General features: G+C 33.5%; 1 long non-coding RNA gene across 18 annotated transcripts; it reads left to right on the plus strand.

The window, feature by feature from the left end:
- Window positions 1-1354: 1354 nt before the first annotated feature.
- LOC124899723 lies at window positions 1355-10184 on the plus strand. 18 transcript variants are annotated; one of them, XR_007057213.1, is made up of 11 exons: window positions 1357-1627; window positions 1789-1828; window positions 1981-2597; window positions 2689-2774; window positions 2951-3014; window positions 4517-4588; window positions 6550-6656; window positions 7281-7352; window positions 7653-7707; window positions 9155-9318; window positions 9564-10184. It is a non-coding gene; the product is annotated as an uncharacterized LOC124899723 (long non-coding RNA). The 18 variants fall into 18 exon arrangements; XR_007057202.1 differs by having other exon boundaries at window positions 1358-1627; window positions 2951-3296; window positions 5303-6656; XR_007057203.1 differs by having other exon boundaries at window positions 1358-1627; window positions 5303-6656.
- Window positions 10185-12357: the final 2173 nt, after the last annotated feature.

Raw genomic sequence — 12357 nt, forward strand, 5'->3', positions numbered from 1 at the left:
GATTGAGATAAGTGATTTTTTCTGACGATTATGCTGTAAGACATTTAGACGAGATGATTTGGAACAACTAGAAAGGGATATAGTTGTTATATTATGTAAGCTTGAGATGATCTTTTTATCGATTTTTTTTATGTTATGGTACATTTGGCTGTGCATTTACCACGAGAGTCAATGTATGAGGGACTGATACAATATCGTTGGATGTACAAAATCAAGAGATTTTTGTGCAATCTTAAGAGTTATGTTCGAAACAAGGCACAACCTGAAGGTTCTAGTACTGAAGGTTATATTATTGATGAATGTTTGACATTTTGCTCTATGTATCTTGATGACATTGAGACTAGATTTAATCGCAAAGACAGAAATGATGATGGATCTAGCAATAGTGATGGGCCTATTTTAGAAATATTTTCAAAAAGTATTAGACCATATAAAGATGGAGATTATGATGCCATACCAAAGAAAGATTTTGACATGGCTCAGTGATATGTGTTGAATAATTGTGAAGAAGCAGAACCTTTTCTTGAGTAAGTATTTCTTTTATATATATTTACATATGTTGATATTTTTTATTTAAACAATTTCTAAATAACTTACTTTGTTACATGTAGAGAGCATAAAAAGAGCTATTAAAGCAAGGTGTAGTGGATAAAGAAGAGAAACACAGAGAATAATTTCTTTTGTGGTTCAGAAAGAATATAAGTGACTTTAAGATAATAATCATGTTATGCGCTTAAATTTTATCTTTTTATTCTTTACTAATTGAAAGCAATAATATTTCCTCATAGATTATGCAGTTATTTAATAAGGAGAAGTCAAGGTCTATCATGAAAGTATATCTTTTGGATATGGGTCCTGATGTGCGTGGAATAAAATGTACTGGTTGTATTATAAATGGTGTTAGGTACCATATTCAACAACGCGATGAATTACATAAAACTCAAAATTGCGGTATAGTTGTTAGAGGCCTTCATGAAAAAGTGGAGATTGATTTTTATGGTATCATAACTGACATTCTTGAGTTAGAGTATGTTGAAGAAAATCGAGTTTTCCTATTCAAATTCAAGTAGTTTGATCTTCGCAAGAAAATAAGGATGCAAGAAGATAAAAATTTTACGAGCGTCTGTATTAAAAGATTTTGGTATGATCATGATCCCTTTGTACTAGCTACTCAAGAAAAGCAATTATTTTATATTAATGACCCAAAATAGGGGAAGATTGGCGAATTGTGCTCAAATTTCAAGCTAGGCACATATATGATGTTCCGAAAAAGGAAAACTCAGAGGTAGAAAATGATGAGTTACCTGTTACAAATGTTGAAGTGTATCAGGATACGTCACTTGAAATTAAATCAATTGTTAATGATACAATTGATATTTGAGTCAACTACATAGAGATGATGTTGAGTTGATTACCATAGATGCAAACGTAATTGAATTGGAGGCTCAAACAGAATATAAAGTTGAAGTTAATTATAATGGAGAAGATTCTAACCAAGCGGATGACACTATGGTTGAGTACATCAGTGACCATGAGGAGAATCAAAATAATAATAGTACTACTAACAATGAAGCTGATAGCACAGATGACAACGACGACATTGACTTGTGATGTAACCTCATAATAAGTAAGGTTATCATTGCTTACTTGTTTGTCATTTTCTTTTAATGTATATGTGACTGGTTGCGTAGATTGCAGTTCCTTATCATCAATTATGATCTTTCACATTACAAATTAATTAACTTTTTCCATTATGTTTGATTTGTTTAATTTTCTGCTCCCTCACAGATGTTGCAAAATTGGCTCAAAGTGTGAGAGTGAGACAAAGGTTTTTTTTCTCTCCTAATTTCTTATAACTAGTGATATGTTATTACAGTGAATTTTTATTGTAAACTATTCTGACTTTTTATTCTTATTCGTCATACACGTTTACTAGTTATAGTGGATTGTTTAGAATTAAAATTTGAATGCTTGCTGCAGTTGGAGCTGAGGGTGAAGATGATAGGATTCAACTAGTACTCTCTGAAGTTAAGGGCAAAGATATCACTGAGTTGATTGCTTCCAGTAAAGAAAAGTTGGCTTCAGTACCTTTTGGTGGCGGTGCTTATATGTTTTTCTCAAATCTTTTTCAGGACATGGGGTTCAGTCTTTTCAATTAGAAGAATTCGGTGAATTCAGCTTATGAAGTATCCTTTTTTCAGTTGTTCCCCCTAAACGTAATTTAGGAGGTTTTTTGTCTACATATAGATTTTGTTTGAACTTAGATTTTTCATGGCAAACTGTCAAAATTACAGCACTACGTATTTCAAATGTCCAACTTTGTTATATTTGTAACCATTTTAATAGTTTAAAAGATGCCATGGCATTTTCCACTATACATATGTTATGTCATTGGGTTTTTGGTGTTGGTATTAGAAACTTGATAATGAGCTGGAGCTTTGAATAGCTCAATTTCATAGTGCATTATCATATTGCTAGTCGGAAATCCTGCAATTGCTAGCATTTCAAAAGTAAAATTTTTGGATGTTTTAAGTCAAATTGAGGGCATTGACCTTGATTTGTACAAACACACGGTGTTTCTAAGAGTTTTAGAGAAGGTATTTACCTCTGGTGCCGTCCAATTTATGTTACTTAAGTTAACCCAAAATTTTTATAATATTCTAACTTGTTACCTCATGTTATATTTAGGTTATCAATTGTAAAGATGAGATTGCACAGGGATATTTGATGGATTGCATTAAAGTCTTCCCTGATGAGTACCATTCAGGCATTAGGTTTGTACTTCACAATTAACTACCTATTAGTGATTATCTGTTAGGTCCGCAGACCTATGTTCAGATGTTCCGTCTATGTTCCTCTTTTCTTTGCCTACTTAAGTTACCCTACCCCCACTCCCTTTAGTACTCCTTAATAGTGTAGCTAAGTTTTGTTGCTTCTCTTGTATGACCAGTATTTAAAGCTTTTTATTGGACGGATAGCGCTGAACCATCTATACAGCTAGGAAACAATAGCAGGTTAGAATTCACCAAATATCTTACATTTAAGGAGACATAAGTGAAAGATGTAATAAAAAATGAACATTACAAAGTGAGTTATGGAGAACCCTAAAAGTTAGTTTGTCTCTAAATACTTCCTTCAAGCACCTTCGTGGAGTTGGGAAATCCTACAATTTGTGCTATCTCTATATTTGTTGGAAAATGATCATCTCTCTAAAGTTATCATTGCTTACTTGTTGGCCTTTTTGGGTGGCAACACCAGCCCTCCTGATAAGGATTTGAAGAAAATCCTTGCAACTGGTAATGCCTACAATTGCTAAGCAAAATTTTTTACTTTCCTGTATATATACATTTTTCTATTTTACTAATTTATTTTGCATATGGATGTTGAATGTGTTTGTTATTTCGACATAACAGTCATTGATCCGTGAAGTTATTTTATAATGTAGTTGATTTATGTGTTTGTGTGCCTAATTACTTTTATGTGTATTCTGATAGCTTGGTCCTCCAAATAAATTTCCAGGTCCAGTTATCTATCAGGGGGTTGCTAGAGCACAACTGATTGTAACCTTTCTTTACTGTGTAAACAGCCCCACTATGACACCCCCATTTCATATGGCCATCTGTCTGAAGATTGATGTGACACTATTGTAGTCTTGCTAAAAGATCTAATTCACTTCCCAATCATGCATGTTTCTTCTGAATGTTGGTCCCAATTGTTCTCTTCTTTATTAGCAGAGATTATAGAGTCAGGATCTTGAGCTATTCTATACAAGATAGGGAAGTCATCCTGAAAAGTGGTACTTCCAAGTCATTTGTCCTTCCAGAATCTTAGAAGTGAGCCATTACCCACCTAGAAGTGAGTCTGTTGAACAAAAGTGTCCCATAATTTTCTAATACCACTCCAAAGACCTAATCCATAAGGGAGAGTGGAAATCTCTGACCACCAGTGATCCATCACTCCATGTTTGGCTATGACAACTTCATTCCAGAACCCTGCATCCTTCAAATTAGATCTCCAAAGCCACCTAATCATCATGTTTTTGTTATGAGCTATAAGATCCTTGATTCCAGGACCTCCTTAATTTTTTGGCTGAGTCACCTTCTTCCACTTGATGAGATAAAATTTGTGGTCCTCTTCATTATTGGGGCTTTAAGCGCAAAGGGTTTTAATGAAAAAGGCACAAAGGGAGAAAAAAATACAAATATATGTATGTTAGTCCAAGACTAATAATTTAAGTATGAATGACAAATATATGAACAAAAAATTGAAAAAGATATATGATAAAATGATCAATTTTTAGTGCCATCTCTTCAAAAGAGGTTTATTGACAGTGAATAATATGTCTTAGAACCTTGATGATGACACTGAAGCACACATTAAGCGAGATAAAGCGCTAAACACGTTTTGAGCCTCACTTTAGGGCTCAAGTATGCCTTTGTCAACATGTGGTTTTTGCATGCTTAAGAAAGATGTGTTTTCACTTTTAATGGGCTTTGTTTTTTTTCTGGCTTAGCAGAATAGGAAATAAAAGAGACAGAGGTGTTTGTTGGTGGTTTGGCCTATTACTACTGAAAGCAAAATTTGTGAGGTTTGTTTTAGATTTATGTTACCTTGTATATTCGGTTCTTCAAGTTTATTTTTTCGGTTCAAGTTTGTTTTTTACATTGAGATTGTTTTTTATTATCTTTTTGTGTGGATAAAATAATGAAATATTATTGGGTTAGAACTGCAGTTGCTGAGAGTTGCAAAAAATACGTAAAGGGAGTCCTAAAAGTCAAATGTGTTATCCACATTGTTAACAATTTTTAACTTTAAAACAACATTATTTTAAAGTTATATTATACCAAAAGCAAGGTCAGTTAAACACTTATGCATCAGTATGTAACTAAGGTTAAGTTTCACCATCAAAACACATTTGGGTCCTTCACTCGAGAGAGTCTATACGATTCATATTGGGATTGTAAAAGAAATCTTTTGTGGAGTCTTTTCTATGTTCCTACCAGCTGCATGGAGATAGCGTCTCCAGAGTCCTTAGTCCAACATCAAGTTGTTACGGACTTACGATCCTCTGAACTTTCATCTACCCAAATGCAATTGGTTGATACTGGACAAGAGTGTTTTTCTCCAGGATTCTTGTTATCTGTTAAATGTATTTAAATGAACTACAACATTCTGGTTTTTTTCCTCTGGAGGTGTCACTTGGTTGGGTCTGATAATGGGGTCAGGGACTTTTTCTTTAAGGTCTTTGCCATATTCTACATTTGTTGTGCATTGTGAAGAAAGTTTCTTATTTTCCTGTTAGCATGGCCTGCTGAAATTAAGGCGCGATACGTGGATATGGATACTTTAGAGACGTGTTTGCTCAAGGTTACTGTTACCGCAAATCTAGGCATGCTCCTTACCCCTGTTGCTAGATATATCTATAGTTTTCGGTTAGCTGGTATTCTGCTAATCTTATCTTACTTCCATAGTCGCAAATCTGAAGGACTGGACACTAACCTCACAGTAATTACTTTTCAAATATTTATGGCCCGCTTCATATCTGGTTTACTCATTGGAATTGATGATTTCTTTTGTGCTGTTGGAGCTGCTAAAATTCATGTATCTAGGTCAGCTTTCCTTGTTTCAACTAGGCTCATTTTCTCGGTGGGCATAGGGGAGCAAATTGGTGACAAAATTTTGTTTTGGTATTTTTAACTATAAGAATCTATTACATGGTGAATTTGCACAAACCATTTCTTGTGATGTATTCTTTTGAGTGGACTAAATGATTAGCAATGATCTTCAATCAATGCTCTGGATTGGAAAACATAACATGCATCTTTAGTTATAGAATTGTTATCACACAACCCTCTAATGGAATTGACGCGAAAGTATGTTTCACTTTACGGTGGATATACTCTTTCATTGTTGCATTGCTCTACTTGAACCTTGAGGACGAGGTTCTTAGAAAGGAGGGAGGATTACAGACGCATACTCTTACAGGTTTGTTAGATTGTTCAATTATAAAATTGGAACACTCATACTCGTTTACAGCAATAAACTAGGCAAATTGCAAAGTCGCTTGGATATAGATCGGAGATCAGTTTTCTAGTTGCACTCTATTCTGTATGTTCTTTATTCGGGCTCCTGCTTTCAACCACCCCAAATTTTCTTTATGAGTAAGTATTTATGAGGTTCTATCAGAAACAACCTCTCTATATTTATGAGGTAAGGGGTACGATCTGCGTATGCTTTGCCCTTCCCAGATCCCACTTGTGGGATTGCACTGGGTATGTTATTGTTGATGCTCTGAACTTCTTCTACTTGAAATACATTCATTTTAATCAAGACATCATTGGCTTACTATCGTTGATCGGTCCAAATATATTATTAGGGCTAAAAAAACTTACAGGTGTTGTGGATCTTACTACTCACTTCAAGTTATTGCCTCATCACGAGTTCTTCTGCAAGAAACCGCTTCCATTGTCAATTTCAGATACACACTAACTTCACAATGTGGTGGATTAATTATAATCTAAAATTTTTTCTTGTTGAACAATTTACTAGAATGAATCTTCAACAAAAGATGATAGATGGGATGTGGATCGTTATAATCGTCCAGAAAAGAAAAGTGCCCATTTCTCGTCATAGAGACTGCTTAAGGAGAAATATGTGTAAGTTTGTATTCTCTTTTTACTATTAAGTTCTCTATTTTAACTAGCACAGTAATGAATATGTTACACTGAAAATATCAGTGTGTTTCAACTTTTGCCCCCATTCTAGAGATTTTGATTTCTGAAATTCCAGATGTGACTGAAACATATACTGCTATTGAGTTTTGGTGATTCAATCTAATTGGTTAGGTCCTTTTCTAGAGCTGGGATTGTATTTATGAAAGTCATTTACTACTCACCAGCTTGCTGGACTAGTGGGGTACCTATCAGGAAATATACTGAAAACAATGCCTCTTCAAATTGAATGCAAATGTTTATTGATCGTGAACCTTGGCTTTGCTGCTATAAGTTATAAGTAAAACAGGATGAACTTGCGTTGCTTTGTATTCTTTCCATGTACGAGTTGTACTGCAAGGCTTTGAGCTTCTCAAAGTAACACTTGATTAATGCTTCTTTAAAGAATGGAAATAGGACTTTTTGGCTGTCACAAATTTACACATGTCAAAACCGTTATGCTTTCTGATTGTTAATCTCTGCTATCATTACATGGATAATGGTGACATGATACTGAGCTTATTAGAGGATGCAATAGCCTTCATTGACCCATTAATTATTCCTTTTTAGGAAAAATGAAGAAACAGAGGTTATGTGAAGAATTTGCTGAATATCCTGAGACAATATTCCAAGAAAATTTTGGTAATAAGTGGGACACTTTGTTCTTTTAGGCCTGATAAATTATTTAATTTTGAAGATCTATTCTCTCCTAGACAAGAAACAGACTGGCCAGAACGAACCCAGTACAAATGGGATTATGAAACTTAATAATTAAAACTGAGACGGAATCCAACTTTCTCTGAAAGAGTAGTTCTCAGTTTACCTCCATGAGGTCCCCTGAAAATGAGGACGTCAAGAATGCATAAGTTCTAAAAGATTTGTTCCCTCCATACTCATATGTATATTTGAAGACTAATTGAGACACTATGATCGTTCTTGCAGTTTCCGTTTATCAGCTTTGAAGTGGCATCCTGATAAGCATCAAAGCCCTTCACAGGTTAACTTGTTATTATACAATTCCTTTGTTTTCAGCATATGTGATTAACTTATTCTTGTAAGCACCCATTAGAGTCTTTCAGCATTTATCAAGTGATAAGCATTTCTTAGGAGATCCAAGGAAGTATATATTGAAAATGTATAAAAGGGTCATTAAAATCATCTTGTTGTTCATGGTTCTGTCATGTAAAATAGATGAAGATAAGTGTGATGAGGGTGAGCAATAGAGTGCATTCTTGTTGTTTTTTAGTTTCAAGCAGCCCATCATATGTTAGTCGAGTTCATTGATAGAGAAATATGTCATGTGTTTTTTATTTGGTTAGATATGAAGTCAGAAGTTATAACACTGAGGTTGATATCTAGTTCAGCAAGGAAATTGGTCGACCTTGTACTCTATTAAGGAATTCCGGTTCCCAGAGTCACTCCTGCATAGATAGGAATGGCAGTTCTGGCATGTGCAGGGATGTTGGCGCTAGATTAAATTTTGTTAACGGTACCCAATTTCTGTCATCTGTAGAAAGCATAGTTGACCTCAAATCTAGGCTGAAATCAAGTATGTTTTCTTATCTTCTCCCTTTCTAGTAGAGAATAGTCTCTCTTTCTCATATTGAACTCTTCTGGAATAGAAACATAAGGAAATTAGAGATTGCACCCAATACAATTGGTCAATTTAAGGATGTTCCTCGAAGTTGAGTGCATCATAACTTACAAACCATATTATACACTAATTGGAGTGTCGTTGGTATGCCTCAAACTTTGAGTTTGCTGCTACCAAATGCCGGCAACTTCAACTGTAAGAGTCGCCATAGAGTTTTCGACTCTTTGCTATTGGGAAAGAAGTGAAACAGAATTTCAGCAACCTCTCTACTATATGAAAGGTATCCTATATCTCAGTTTTTCTCAAGTTTCTGTAAATCTTCTAGAAATAATATCATCACAAACATGTGAAAACTCTTCGGGTATTGAAGTCATTGAGATCTCTGCGTGCAAGGAGTTAGTGTCATGCAGGCTGGTGGAATGGTCATCGATAAGCATTTGGAGTTGAGGGCTTCTCTATTTAATGATCAAAATGTTTAAATAGGTGTTGTTGTACAACATTTGACCTCATGTGCAACAGTACGTTTGTTCTTATTAATATATCGATGTTAAATGCCCAATCTCAAACTTCAGAAAAAACTCAGCTTTGCACTTAAGCCAGAATACCATCAAGAAAAAGAAGCTCAATTTGAGTAGTGAAACTAATTGTCGCGAAAATATATAAGAAAGCTGAATGAATTATGTACGAAAACTTCTTCTTGACATGGTTACTTCTCATGTCCGAAAATATACATGGAACTATTGACTCTCTGTTATGATGGGAAAGAAGGAAGTGAAATAAAAGGTTGGCGACCTCTGTACTATATTGATATCCTATATCACAGTTTTTTCATGTTTTTGTAAATCTTCAGGAAACAAAGTTATCGAGAAATTTCAATAGAAAGTGGGATTTTTGCATGCAAAGAGTTTGAATTATGATGTTGGGCTGTGGAACTCACGTGCACCAAGAATCAGCCATTGACAATCATTTAGAGTTGAGATGCTTCTGTATCTAATAATCAACTTGTTCGAATAGGTGCTGATGTACAACATTTGTCCTCATTTGCAACAGTAATTGTTATTAAAATTTCTATTGTGCCTATTAACTCATCAATTCAGGATATGGTATCCCAAACTTGAGATAAAATCGTTCAAGAAAGAATGTACTTGTCTTAATGTAAATGGGAAAGATGCACTGTTGCACTCAAGCAAGAAATTTGAGTACTACCACTCGTGCTTGCTGTGATAATATATATTCTAAATGCGGCTTCTTTTCTGCAGGTGGCACCTTGAAGTCCATTAAGTGCACAGGATTGATGAGCTTAACAAAGAAGAGAAGTTTGTTTCAAAGTTTGTTATCGAGCTGCTACTCTTGTTATTTATTTGTCGTGAGTACAATCACCTAGAGGGATTGGATCACAAAGTCTAATGCAGGAAGCTTTGGATAGGGATGAAGAATGAGTTCCTCGGAGTTATTCAAATGTGGTTAGAGCAGCGTAGACATATCACCATGGAGTCTTCCTAAATTGCCAAAGAGGAATCCACTATCCATTTTACGTAGAGCAAAACATATGGAGGAACTCCCGATATAACAGTAAAAGCAAGATGTGCAGCCCTTTATGTGAGGCTAGTTGCCAAGAAAGGTGCAACTAACAAAGAACAAGATTATCAAATTACTTTAAAGCAACATGATTTGATTAGGCCAATGTGATTTGATGAAAGTCTCAACTGAACTCTTCGTGAATGTTAAAAGAAATTGAGTAGATAAGCATTTGTGGCTAAAACTTACAATATGATAGCTTCAAACTTTAATTAATTTGTTGATCATATTCAACGTCAGTCTACTTAAAATATTTTTCACATGTACAAGATTAACACACTGACTTTATACCTTTCGAAAAATTCATTCAATAAGTTCACTTCAATCTTCAAACAATTAGATTGGGTCTTGTTTTCTATAGCTATATCAATATACAATTAATTTTCTATAATCATAAACAAAAATAGCCAAAGATCAATTTATATTTAGCTACGAAATTTTTTTATAGAAAAAAAAAACTAAATTATTCAGCTACAAATTCTAAATCATCACTACTTAACGATGACATATTTTGTGACAATTATGTTGTCACTGAATTATAGATTAATTAGAGACAATAAAATGAGTGTCACTAATTGTTTATAGTAGTAGTGACAAAAGTTCAGGTCACAATTAAATATCAAATTTTGTAGCTAAAACTTACAATATTTAACTACGAACTCTAATTTATCGCTATTGCGATAACTTATTTTTTATGATGAATTTTTTATAACTAATTCAAGACAAAAAAAATAGTTTGTCACGAATTGGATCCATTATTAGAGATAATAAAATGAGCGTCACTAATTGTTTATAGTATTAGTGACAAAAATTGAGGTCACAATTAAATATCAAATTTTGTAGCTAAAACTTACAATATTTAACTACGAACTCTAATTTGTGGCTATTGCGACAACTTATTTTTTATGACGAATTTTTTTTGTGTCTAAAATTATAACTAATTCAAGACAAAAAATAGTTTGTCACGAATTGGATGCATTATTGGTGTTAAAAAAGGGTGTCACTAAAAACTTAAAATTCGTCACTAATGATACTCAACAAAATGGCGTCAAAAGATTTTTTGGTGGAAAACTTTAGAGTAAAAAACTTTGCTACAAAATTTTACATTTCTTCACTAAAAGTATGTGCTTCATGTATTTAGATACGAAATGTAATTTTCGTTATAAAAGGTGAATAATTAGTGACGAATTTCATCTCGTAGCTACTAATTTTGTAGCTATATATCAATTTTGTTGTAGTGTATTTTGTGTTGAAAAATTCTTGTTTTCAGGTTCCTTCTCGATTGAATTTTCTACAACTACATGAGCTTTCACGACAAGTTTCTTCAAAATATTACTTTCATGATATCTTGCCGTTTATTCAATTTACAAGTGTTGCAACAATTGTTCAAGAGTCAAATCATGCTTTTCGTGTAAAAAATTACTTTGATACTCTTTTCATGATGGAGGAAGTTCAATACCATCAATATGAAAGTTTTCATCAAGAGCAATTTCAATATAATAATTTTATTAGCTATAAGTTGGAATTCTTGTATTTGTTCAGTGATTGGCTTGTCGTCCATCATTTTGAACTTCATATAATTTGAAATAAGAAATTTCTTAGAATTCGTCTCTTATGCTAACTAAATAGCTTGAAGAGTGTCCCAAATCTCCTTAGCAAATTTGCATTGAACATGTATTGATCATAATATTTGTTGGACATTCCTCCAAGAATATAATTCTTGTACAAATAATCATCATATTGCCACTTGACAATTTGTTCTTTAATCAAAGTAGCCTCGTCAGATTGTACCTTATAACCAAGAGCATTAGGACAAGTTTCTTCAAGAACATATTCCAACTTTAATTGTCTTAAAAAGAATTTCATCTTTCCATGCCATATAGAAAAAGTCTTTGGCATCAATTATTTTAAAATTAGAATTAGACGAATATGAAATACTATTCGATATTAATGTAGAAGCCATAGAGACAATTATCTTAAAATTGTTAGAATAATAATGATAATGGTACAAGAAATTCAAAATAAATTTGCTTGTCTTAGGAGCACATTAATATGTTTCTTGAAGATAGTTGAAGTCTCTCCCATGAGCAAATGGAAGAGTTAATAACATTTCTATCTTCAAGATATAACTAAGCCACAAAACCAGTAGCATTCAATAATGTGGTTCTTCTATTCTTGGATTGGTGATCTCACCATTTGATCAATGCCTCTCAAATATTTTTCAAGGGAAAAGTATTTTTGATTGCTTATCTTTCCAAACTAAAAAAAGAAATACTATTTACAGGATAAAATTTTACCTAAAAAAAGTATTAATTAAGTAATAGTTAATAGGTTCATAAATATTCGCAAAGTTTCATCATTACAAACTTTTATTGCATTGAATCCATTAATAAATAAAGAGAGAAGTATCGATTACCTCCCGGAACTTGTCACGTTTTATTCATGGTACACCTGAACTTTGACTAGTCCTAAGTA

This window comes from Capsicum annuum, chromosome 6 (genome assembly GCF_002878395.1).
Source record: "Capsicum annuum cultivar UCD-10X-F1 chromosome 6, UCD10Xv1.1, whole genome shotgun sequence".
Classification (NCBI taxonomy): domain Eukaryota; kingdom Viridiplantae; phylum Streptophyta; class Magnoliopsida; order Solanales; family Solanaceae; genus Capsicum; species Capsicum annuum.